Below are 13,271 nucleotides of genomic sequence, written 5' to 3'. Positions count from 1 at the left end.
ATATGCATTAATATGCTATTTTATATTATTTTTGGGACTAACCTATTAACCTAGAGCCCAGTGCCAGTTTTTGTTTTTTCCTTGTTTTATAGTTTGGCAGAAAAAGAATACCAAACGGAGTCCAAATGGAATAAAACTTTCTCCATGATTTTTCTTGGACCAGAAGACACCCAGGAGACTTGGAGTACATGTCAGAGGAGCCTCGAGGTGGCCACAAGGGTAGAGGGCAGGCCCCCCGACCTTGTGAGCCCCTCGTAGCTCCCCTGACCTAATTCTTTCGCCTACATATACTCTTATACCCCAAAAACATCCAAGGGAGCCATGAATCCACTTTTCCACCACCGCAACCTTCTGTACCCGTGAGATCCCATCTTGGGGCCTTTTCCGACATCCTGTCGAAGGGGGAATCGATCACAGAGGGCTTCTACTTCAACACCATTTCCTCTCCAATGAAGCGTGAGTAGTTTACTTCAGACCTACGGGTCCATAGCTACTGGCTAGATGGCTTCTTATCTCTCTTTGATTCTCAATACAAAGTTCTCCTCGATGTTCTTGGAGATCTATTCGATGTAATACTCTTTTGCGGTGTGTTTGCCGAGATCAGATGAATTGTGGATTTATGATCAGCTTATCTATGAATATTATTTGAATCTCCTCTGAATTCTTATATGCATGATTTGATATATTTGCAAGTCTCTTCGAACTATCGATTTGGTTTGGCCAAATAGATTGGTTTTTCTTGCAATGGGAGAAGTTCTTAGCTTTGGGTTCCATCTTGCAGTGTCCTTTGCCAGTGACAGTAGGGAAAGCAAGGCACGTATTGTATTGTTGCCATCGAGGATAACAAGATGGGTTTTTCATCAAATTGTTGCAGTTAATCCTGCTACATCATGTCATCTTGCTTAATGCGTTACTTTGTTCTTATGAACTTAATACTCTAGATGCAGGCAGGAGTCGGTCAATGTGTGGAGTAATAGTAGTAGATGCAGAATCATTTCAATCTACTTGACACGGATGTGATGCCTGTATTCATGATCATTGCCTTAGATATTGTCATAACTTTGCGCTTTTCTATCAATTGTTCGGTAGTAATTTGTTCACCCACCGTAGTAATTTCTATCTTGAGAGAAGCCACTGGTGAAACCTATGGCCCCTGGGTCTATTTTCCATCATATCAGTTTCTAATCTACAATTCTATTTTACTATTTACTTTCCTTTGCAATATTTACTTTCCATTCAATAAACCAAAAATATTACTTTTCCGTTTATCTAGCTCTATCAGATGTCACTTTGCGAATAACTGTGAAGGGATTGACAACCCCTTTGTCATGTTGGTTGCAAGTTGGTGTTTGTTTGTGCAGGTAAACGGTGTCTTGTTGCGTAGTATCCTACTAGATTTATACCTTGGTTCTCAAAACTAAGGGAAATTCTGGAAGAAAGATCCATGTCAGGGGGCCCACACCCTGTCCACGAGGGTGGGGGCGCGCCCTACCCCCCCAGGGCATGCCCCCTGCCTCATGGGCCCCATGATGCTCCACTGACGTCCACCTTGACTCCATATATTCACTTTCGGGGAGAAAAAATCAGAGAGAAGGATTCATCATGCTTTACGATACAAAGCCGCCGCCAAGCCCTAAACTCTCTCGGGAGGGATAATCTGGAATCCGTTCGGGGCTCCGGAGAGGGGAATCCGTCGCCATCGTCATCATCAACCTTCCTCCAGCACCAATTTCATGATGTCACCGCCGTGTGTGAGTAATTCCATCGTAGGCTTGCTGGACGGTGATGGGTAGGATGAGATTTATCATGTAATTGAGTTAGTTTTGTTAGGGTTTGATCCCTAGTATCCACTATGTTCTGAGATTGATGTTGCTATGACTTTGCTATGCTTAATGCTTGTCACTAGGGCCCGAGTCCCATGATTTCAGATCTGAACCTATTATGTTTTCATCAATATACGAGAGTTCTTGATCCTATCTTGCAAGTCTATAGTCACCTATTATGTGTTATGATCTATTAACCCCGAAGTGACAATAATCGGGATACTTACCGGTGATGACCGTAGTTTGAGGAGTTCATGTATTCACTATGTGTTAATGCTTTGGTCCGTTACTCTATTAAAAGGAGGCCTTAATATCCCTTAGTTTCCAATAGGACCCCGCTGCCACGGGAGGGTAGGACAAAAGATGTCATGCAAGTTCTTTTCCATAAGCACGTATGACTATATTCGGAATACATGATAGATCGCATCCGACATAATTCTCCATCACCGATCCAATGCCTATGAGATTTCCATATATTGTTCTTCGCTTATTTACTTTTCCGTTGCTACTGTTACAATCACTGCAAAACCCAAAAATATTACTTTTGCTACTGTTACCTTTTGCTACCGTTACCACTACTATCATATTACTTTGCTACTAAATACCTTGCTGCAGATACTAAGTTTCCAGGTGTGTTTGAATTGACAACTCAGCTGCTAATGCATGAGAATATTCTTTGGCTCCCCTTGTGTCGAATCAATAAATTTGGGTTGAATAGTCTACCCTCGAAAACTGTTGCGATCCCCTATACTTGTGGGTTATCAAGAACATTTTCTGGCGCCGTTGCCGAGGAGCATAGCTCTATTCTTTGAGTCACTTGGGATTTATATCTGGTTATCATTATGAAGAACTTGAAAGATCAAAGAACCAAGATCTTTCCCACAACTACGAGGGGAGGTAAGGAACTTCCATCTAGCTCTGCACTAGATTCACCTTCTGTTTTGAGTAATCTTGTGACACCTACACCTACTATTCATTCTGATATGTCGGATGTTATTGATGATGCCACTTGTACTATGCATGGTACTTATGATGAAACTACTTCTATGCTTGATACTACTGTGCCACTTGGTGAATTTCTCGATGAACAACTTGCTAGGGCTACATAGAATGAAATTATTGAAACTGATAATATTGATGAAAGTGATGATGAAGATTCTCCCCCTAGATATGAATTGCGTGTTGTTCCTGAGGGTTATGTTATGGATGAAGAAACTCCTAGAGACTTTCTTGCTTGCAATGATAGAAGTGATCTTAAGAAATTATTAGCTAAGCTTAAAGAAAAAACTCTGAATGCTAGAATGAAATATGATCCTGCTTATGCTACTTCACCTATCTTTATTACTGATAAGGATTATGATTTCTCTGTTGATCTTGAGTTAATTACTTTGGTTGAATCTGATCCTTTTTATGGCTATGAATCTGAAACTATTGTGGCACATCTTACTAAATTAAATGATATAGCTACCCTATTCACTAATGATGAGAAAACTCGCTACTATTATATCCTTAAATTATTTCTGTTCTCATTACAGTGTGATGCTAAGATATGGTTTAATTCTCTTGATCCTGGTTGTGTGCGTAGTCCCCAGGATATGATTTATTACTTCTCTGCTAAATATTTCCCCGCTCATAAGAAACAAGCTACTTTAAGGGAAATATATAATTTTGTGCAAGTTGAAGAAGAGAGTCTCCCACAAGCTTGGGGAGGCTTCTCCAATTACTTAATGCTTTGCCTGATCATCCTCTCAAGAAAAATGAATACTTGATATCTTTTATAATGGACTAACCGATGCTTCCAGAGATTACCTGGATAGTTGTGCTGGTTGTGTTTTCAGGGAAAGAACAGTTGATCAATCTGAAATTCTATTGACTAATATGTTGACCAATGAAAATAATTGGACACTTCCTGAACCAACTCCTAAGCCAACTCCGAAGAAAAGGGGTATTCTATTTCTCAGTCCTGAACATATGCAAGAGGCAAAGGAATCTATGAAAGAAAAAGGTATAAAAGCTGAAGATGTTAAGAATTTACCACCTATTGAAGAAATACATGGTCTTAATTGATCACCTATTGAAGAAACACATGGTCTCGATAACCCGACACAGGTAGTAAAGGTAAATTCTCTTTATAGATATGATAAAGCTGAAATCCCTCCTACTAAGTTTGCTAGCCAATGCTTGGATGAAGTTGATAACTTTACGGTTAAGCAAGAAGATTTTAATGCATATGTTGGCAGACAATTGAAACATAATGCTTATATGATTGAACACTTGAGTAATTATATGGCTAGTGTTAAAGGTGAACTTAAACTTATTAGTAAACATGCTTCTATGGTTACCACTCAAGTAGAACAAGTACTTAAATCTTAGAATGATTTGCTCAATGAATTAAATAATAAGAATAATGACTTTGCTATTAGAGTTGCAACTAGAGGAGGTAAAGTGACTCAGGAACCTTTGTATCCTGAGGGCCATCCTATGAGAATTCAGCAAGATTCTCAGAGAATTAATATAGATGCGCCTAGTCCTTCTAAGAGGAAGAAAAAGAAAAATGATAGGACTTTGCATGCTTCTAGTGAACCTGTTGTAGACACACCTGAGAATTCCAATGATATTTCTATTTCTGATGCTGAAACACAATCTGGTAGTGTTAATAATTGATGCTCAACCTAGCAATAATAATGATGTAGAAATTGAACCTGTTGGTGTTCTTGATAACCCACAATCAAAGAATCAACGTTATGATAAGAGAGACTTTGTTGTTAGGAAGCACGATAAAGAAAGAGAACCATGGGTTCAGAAAACCCATGCCTTTTCCTCCTAAACCATCCAAAAAAATGGATGATGAGGATTTTGAGCACTTTGCTGAAATGATTAGACCTATCTTTCTGCGTATGCGTTTGACCGATATGCTTAAAATGAATCCTTATGCTAAATATATGAAAGAAATTGTTACTAATAAAAGAAAAATACCGGAAGCTGAGAAACTTTAACGGTGGAAAGAAATTGTTACTAATAAAAGAAAAATCTGGCATAATTCTCCATCCGGCATAATTCTCCATCACCGATCCAATGCCTACGAGCTTTCCATATATTGTTCTTCACTTATTTACTTTTGCATTGCTACTGTTACAATCACTAAAAAACCCAAAAATATTACTTTTGCTATTGTTACCTTTTGCTACCGTTACCACTACTATCATATTACTTTGCTACTAAATACCTTGCTGCAGATACTAAGTTTCCAGGTGTGGTTGAATTGACAACTCAGCTGCTAATACTTGAGAATATTCTTTGGCTCCCCTTGTGTCGAATCAATAAATTTGGGTTGAATACTCTCCCCTCGAAAACTGTTGCGATCCCCTATACTTGTGGGTTATCAATGGTCTCTTGTTTTGTAGGAATTCAAAAGTGAAATATTAGATCACAACGAGATAAATGGGATATTAATTGATGTCTTGCTCCTGGAAGAGGAACAAGATTATGAAGGAGAGGGATATGTATCCCTTATGGCATGATTTTGGCTTTGGACTAAGCCACTACATGTACCATTGAGGATTCCGAATCCCGATCTATCGGCTTATGAGAACCATTTTTTAAACTGGGGGTAAGGGAGAAAGGGACTTTGATTTATTTGAGTCTACGAAATCATTGCATCCAAGCATGCTTCAGGGAATATCTTCATCACTTCAACCTAGCAGAGAGAAGAAACCAGGAATGAAGATGTACCCAAAAAACAAGGAATGGGCGAAGCATCAAAAAATTGTTGGGGATTTACGCAGGTTGGCCTAAAAGTATCAAGTATTTTATTTTTCAGTTTGGTTTCATTTTTCTATCAAGATTTTTCTATTTTTCCTAGCCATATGAGCGGGCATACAACCGCAAGCAGTCGTACGCTATGTCATTGTTCGTTCTAAAGCGCACGATGCATGATCAATAACTCAAAAGACCACCCATGCAAGCACTTAAGCTAGCCTATAAGGCCATCATTCATTTGGTAATTCAAGCACAAGCACCCCTTCACACTTAAAAGAAAGGGAGTTCTTTCATGGGGGTACGAGAAATCGTGCAAGCACTCATGCGAGAAGAGGTGGTTGTGGGCTTCGCCATTGTTTGATCTATATCTGGAGGATTCGACTGAGGGGAGTCATACGAGCACTCATGCGACCACATGTGCTTGTATGGAACACCATCGACTGTGATCTCCTACTGATCCTTAACAAAGTTTTCTTGGTTTTGTCTGGTTTGTTTTCGATTCTTTTAACTTCCTTATCGCATGATTACCTGCCACCCTAATCTATTATATACAATTCTTTTGCTTCCTTATCCTTCAAATCTACGAACCAATCTAGCCCAACTCTTTTTGAGTTTTGAAGTGCAGGAAGTGATAGCTCAATCATGGGACGAGAGGCAAACCTTCGCTCAAGAGGAGGAGGGTCTAGAGCTCGAAGGTGATGTCTCTCCGGCAAGCAAGAGGGAGAGGACCCGACATGTTCGTGAACGGACCTCCTCCTCCAAGGAGACAGAGGAGGAACCCTTCAAACATCAAGAGGAGGAAACGAAGAAGAAGCCAGACGCTGTCCCTATTGAGTCACTCAAGATCATCACTATTAGAGATCATCTTGACTTTGTCAGGAGTACTAAAATCGTCATGGGTAAGTGCAATTTTAGCAACTGCACTAACCATGAACCGATGGGAGAGTCTTGATACGTCTCCTTCATATCTAATTTTCCAAACACTTTTGGTCTCGTTTTGAACTCTAATTTGCAAGGTTTGAATGAAACTAACCCAGACTAACATTGTTTTCAGCAAAACTACCATGGTGTTGTTTTGTGTAGAAATAAAAGTTTGCGAAAGTGGACAATTTTTTTGGAGATTTTTATGGAATATATAAAAATACTGGAGCTAAGATCCACTGGAGGGGACCCACCACTAGCCCACAAGGCGTGAGGGTGTGCCCCTAGGCGTTCCCTGGTACCATGTGGAGCCCATGTCACTCCGCTGACACTAATCTCAAGCCTATAAATTCCTTTTCTCTGATAAAAAATAGGAGAACAAGTTTCATTGCATTTTATGGTATGGAGCCGCCTCCACCTCATGTTCTTCATAGGGAGACCGGATCTGGAGTACGTTTGGGGCTCTGGAGAGGGGTATTCATTGTCATCATCATCACCACCAACCCTTCTTCATCACCAATTTCATGCTGCTCACCACTGGGAGTGAGTAATTCCTTTGTTGGCTTGCTGAACGGTGATGGGTCTGGATGAGATTTTTCATGTAATCGAGCCAATTTGTTAGGGCTTGATGGTTAATGCTTGTCATTAGGGCCCGAGTGACATGATTTCATACCTGAACCTTTTATGTTTTCATGAATATATTTGAGTTCTTGATCCTATCTTGTAAGTTATGCGCACCTATTACGTGTTATGATCCACAGTTTGAGGAGTTCATGTATTCACCATGTGTTAATGATTTGTTCCGGTTCTCTATTAAAAGGAGGCCTTAATATCCCTTAGTTTCCTTATGGACCCCGCAGCCACGGGAGGGTAGGACAAAGGATGTCATGCAAGTTCTTATTATAAGCATGTATGACTATATACGGAATACATGCCTACATTGCATTGATGAATTGGAGCTATTGTGTATCGCTCTAGGTTGTGAATGTTATACGATGAATGTCATCCAACACAAATATCCATCACTAATCCAATACCTATGCTTTTCACATATTGATATTTACTAAGTTACTTTCTTGCCGCTGTTGTTACAATCACTACAAAACTGCTAATGCTACTGTTACTGTTACTATTGCTACTAGTACCACTGTTATTAAACTATCATACTATTGTGCTACTGATCAACTTGTTGCAGATATTTAGTTCTCCAGGTGTGGTTGAATTGACAACTCTTCTACTTATACTCGCGGATATTGTTTGGCTCCCCTTGTGTCAAATCAATAAATTTGGGTTGAATACTCTACCCTTGAAAACTGTTGCGATCCGTTGTAGTTGTGGATTATCAAGACCTTTTTCTGACACTGTTGCCGAGGATCATAGCTCTATTTGTTGAGTCACTTGGGATTTATATCTATTGATCACTATGAAGAATCGGAAAGATGATAGAACCAAGATCGTATCCTCTAAGACAAGGGGCGGTAAGGAACTGCCATCTAGCTCTGCAGTTGATTCACCTTTCGTTCTGAATAGGCTTCTGGCACCATCACCTGCTATTAATTCTAATATGTCACAAGTTATTGATGATGCTACTTCTGCTATGAATGATGCTATTGATGATGCCAGTACTCTGCTTATTGAAACTGTGCCACTAGGTGAATTTCTTGATGAACAACTTGCTAAAGCTAAAGAAATTGAAATGCTGAAATTTAAGATTCACCTATTAGACCTAGCTCTCCTAAAATTGAAATTCCTAAGATACTCGAGGGTTATGTAATGGATGAGGAAATAACTAGAGAATTTCTTGCTTGTAATGATAGGGAGGATGTCAAGGAACTACTATGTAAGCTGAAAGAAAAATGTCTGGATGCAAGAATGAAATATGATCCTAAATTTGCTACTTCACCTATCTTTGTTACTGATAAGAATTATGAATTCTTTGTCGATCATGAGTTAATTACTTTGGTTGAATCTGATCCTTTTTATGGTTATGAATTTGAATCTATCGTGCCATATCTTACTAAATTGAATGATATAACAACCCTATTTGCTTATGAGGAAAAAATCACTAGTACTATATGCTTAAGTTGTTTTCTTTCTTATTAAAGGGTGATGCTAAGATATGGTTTAATACTCTTGCTCCTGGTTGTACACATAGTCCCCATGATAAGATATATTACTTCTTTGAAAGATATTTTCCTGCTCATAAGAAACAAGCTGCCTTACATGAAATATTTAACTTTGTGTTAATTGAAGAAGAGAATCATCCTCAAGCTTGGGGGAGGCTTCTCCAGTTACTTAATGCTTTTCCTGATCATCCCCTTAAGAAAAATGAAATACTGGATAACTATATACCTACTAATAAAGCAAGTTGCGTTTCACCAATTTTTTCATCCGTTCACCGCCAAAAAACTTTTTTTCTACCCGAGGTGGTACTAAATTGTTATGTGTTTTTCTGCTAGAAAAAGAATTTTCGTACGTGGTCCGCGCACTGCGGCCCAGCGAAGCCAGCCCACTTATTTTTCTGCCCACGTAGCTGGAAAATTCTATTTTCTAAAGCAAGCGACACATAGTCTGGGTTTCGCACAGGACAATCAGTAATGGGCTGGCCCATTTCCCTATTTTTTAGCGTTTTACATCTATTTTATTCTCCTTTCCGTATCACATTTTCCCTTCCAAGTTTATTTCTATTCTATAATTCTCTTTCATAAATAAAAAATTCTAACAAAACATTCAGAACTAAAAAACAAATTTCCAAAAATGTTCATAATTTCAAAATTTTGCTGTTATTTCGAAAAATACTCGGAACTTACAAAAAGTAGCCCATTTTACGGTAAAATAATGGTTTTTAAAATTTTACCGAGATTTCTAAAAAGAAAATTGCATTTCAAAAGATGCTCCAAAGCTGAAAAATATTCATGCTTTAGTGAAATTTTTAAAATTAAAAATAATGTTCGTGTATAAAAGATACACATTTTCTTAAAATCCTATGAATTTTCAACACATGTTCCCAATTTTTTTTAAAAAATCATAAATTCCAATAATGTTCATCCGTTCATCACTGAAAATAACTTTTTTCTATCCAAGGTGTACTAAATGCTTATGCGTTTATCTGCTTGACAAAGAATTTTAGTACGTTGGCCACGGATGTGGCCCAACGAAGCGAGCCCACTTATTTTTCTGCCAACGCAATTTGGTAAACTCTATTTTTCACACACGTCGACAAAAGAGTCGGATTTTCGCACAGGACAAGCACTAATGGGCTGGCCCATTACTCTTTTTCCGTGTTTTACTTCTATTTTTATTCACCTTTCCATATCTCTTTTTTCCCTTCCATTTTTTTTCTTTTAAAATTTAGTTCGTCAACTAAAAAATGTTGCAAAATGTTCGGAATACCAAAATTTTGTTGCTATTTTGGAAAATATTCGGAACTTGCAAAAAGTTGCCCATTTTTTTAAAAAAATATTGTTTTCCAAAATTGTTCAAGATTTATAAAAAGAAAATGGCATTTCAAAAAATGCACTGAAGTTCAAAAATATTCATGTTTTAGTGAATTTTCAAAATTCAAATAATGTTCATGTTTTTATAAAATAAAGCTGGCGTTTTTAGAAAATGTTTGTGAATTTTGAAAGATGTTCCCTTTCATATTTTGTTCGTGTTATTTTGAAAGTGTACATAATTTTGACAAAACATTCAGGACTTTAAAAATTGTTCATGTTTCCAAGAATATTCAGAAACTTCATAACTTAAAATCCCCTTGATTGAAAGGATTGAAAGGAAGAGTAGATTGAATAACTCATGGGCCTTCTCTGGCATATGATTCCTTCACATGCGACAAAACCGAGAAGCTAAATATTCTTTTTCATGTGCACACAGGGTTTTGCTTGCACATACAATTATCACTGACTTTAAATGTATACTATTTTATCTCCCATTGTCATGCATGGGCACATGTGCTACCTTTCTGTAATGGACTAACCCATGCTTCTAGGGATTCCCTAAATAGATGTGCTAGTTGTGTTTCCGAGGAACGAACTATTGAACAAGATGAAGAACAACTGAATTATATATTGAGGAACGATAATGATTGGACACTTCCTAAACCACCACCTAAGACAACTCCAAATAAGAGGGGTATTCTATTTCTCAGTCCTAAAGATATGTAGGTGGCAAAGAAATCTATGAAAGAAAAGGGTATTAAAGTTAAAGATGTTAAGAATTTACCACCTATTGAAGAAATACATGGACTCGATACCCTGACACAGTTAGTAGAGGTAAGTTCTCTTATAAGGTTTGATGATGGTGATATTCCTTATAGTAAATCTGCTAGTCAATGCCTGGATGAATTTGACAATTATATTGTTAAGCATGAACACTTTAATATGTATGTTACCAATCAATTGAAACATAATGATTTAATGATTGATCGGTTAAGTAACTTAGAATTGCTAATGATGTTAAAGGTGTAGGTAAACCTGCATCCATAGTCCAAACTCAATTAGAACAAGTTTCTAAGTCTCAAAATGACTTGCTTACTGAAATGTATAATAATATGAATAATCATGTTGTTAGAGTAATGACTAGAGGAGGTAGAATGGCTCGGGAGGCACTTTATCCTAAAGGTCATCCTAAAAGAATTGAACAAGATTCTCATATAATTAATAATGAAACACCTAGTTTATCTAAGAAGAAAATAAAAAGAAAAAGAAAAATGATAGAACTATGCATGCTTCTAGTGAACCTGAGGTAGAAAACCCTCCTGAGAATAGTAATGATGTTTCTATTCCTGATGATGAGACACAATCTCGTAATGAACATCCACCTAGTGATAATGGCAATAATGATGTTCATGTTGATGCTCAATTAGAGATGATAAAGAACCTGATAATTATGTTGAAATAGAACCTATTGTCGATCTTGTTAACCCATCTCCTAAGAATAAAAGATATGATAAAAGAGATTTCATTGCTGGAATACATGGTAAAGAAAGAGAACCATGGGTTCAGAAACCTATTCCTTTCCCTACTAAGCACCTAAAAATAAGGATGAGGAAGAATTTGAATGCTTTCTTGAATGCTTAGGCCAACTTTTTGCGTACTTGTTTGACAGATCTTTTGAAGATGGCCCCATATGCTAAGTATATGAAATATATTGTCACCAATAAAAGAAAGATACATGAAGCTGAAATTTCCACCATGCTTGCAAATTATTCTTTTAAGGGTGGAGTACCTAATAAACAAGGAGATCCAGGAATACCGACTATAATATGCTCCGTTAAACAAAATTATGTCAAAACTGCTTTGTCTGATTTGGGAGCTGGTGTTAGTGTTATGCCTTTCTCTTTATATAGAAGACTTGATTTGAATAAACTCACACCTACTAAAATATCTTTGCAAATGGATGATGAATCAACTTCCATACCTATCGGTATTTGTCAGGATGTGCCTGTTGTAGTTGCAAATGTTACCATCTTAACAGACTTTGTTATACTAGATATGCACGAGGATGACAACATGTCGATTATCCTTGGTAGACCCTTTTTGAATACTGTAGGGGTTGTTATTGATTGCAACAAAAGCAAGGCCACTTCTCATATTAATGGTAATGAGCATATGGTAGACTTTCCGAAGAAACAATTCCATGTGAATGGTATCAATTGTATTGAAAAGGTTTCAACAATCACTATTGGAGGTTTTCAATTCCCTTTTCCTACTAGCAGATAGAAATATGAAACTCTTATTGTAGGGGACATGCATATCCTCGTTGAGGTAACTTAGTGTAATCCGATGATTCCTTGGTTTCATGTTACTCACAAATAGTTTGTTAATAAGACATGATCAACCTCATTAATGGATTCTTTTTTAGGGGCATGTGGTTGATGCATTTAGTAAGCACAAATTTCCGTACCTAATGTTAGCTATATATTATTTCTAGTTTAATAAAGCAAAATGCCATGATTATCATGTTTTCTGAATTATCCATGCAATAAAAAATGGCCCAAAAATAAAAGTGCTTAGAATGTCGTAAAAATTTAACATGCTTTCTTAGAATATTCAAGAATTTGTGGCAGTGAATACAACCCCAGGGGATGCCCCTAGTGCTCATAAGGCAATAGGACGTGGCCGCCCCCATAGGGCGTGCTAACATACCTTGTGGGTACCACAAGGACCCACTAACTTATCCATTCATCCCACTTCATCTCCTACCTCTAGAAAAAAGATCCTGGTTGCTCTCTCCCTTGTGTTCTTGCTCCCAAACCTGAGATTTTTCATCTCTTTGCTCAGATCTCCGTTTCCGAAACTGTTTTGGGGGATTGCTCCTTGGTATGTGACTCCTCTATTGCTCCAATTATTTTTTGCTTTAGTGGATTTTCTTTTCATAATTTGGTGCTCTTGGCACTACTACAGGATGCTACTAACGTGACTGTAGAATGAGAGTCCCTTCGACAAAACTATGTGCGATGCATTAATCCCAAATGGTGATGTAAAAAACCGTCAAAAAAGATGCAAAGCATTTGCGATGGTGGATACATCAAACATGGTTCAGATTTTAGTTGCGTGTGTGATGCGGGGCATACAGTTCAGTTCAATGAACTATTTGCGATGAGGCAGAACAACAGAAACAGGTAGCCAGATGAAGGTGTGTGCGATATACGGCATAGAGTTCACTCGGATTAGTTGTTTGTGATTAGGCAACACAACAGGAACAGTCCGCCAGATCAAGGTGTCTGCGATTGACGGCATACACTTCACACAGATGAATTGTTTGCGA

Source organism: Triticum urartu, chromosome 7A (assembly GCF_056163025.1).
Source record: "Triticum urartu cultivar PI428250 chromosome 7A, HENAU_Tu73, whole genome shotgun sequence".
NCBI classification, from domain to species: Eukaryota; Viridiplantae; Streptophyta; class Magnoliopsida; order Poales; family Poaceae; genus Triticum; species Triticum urartu.
Note: the sequence above shows the minus strand (reverse complement) of the source record.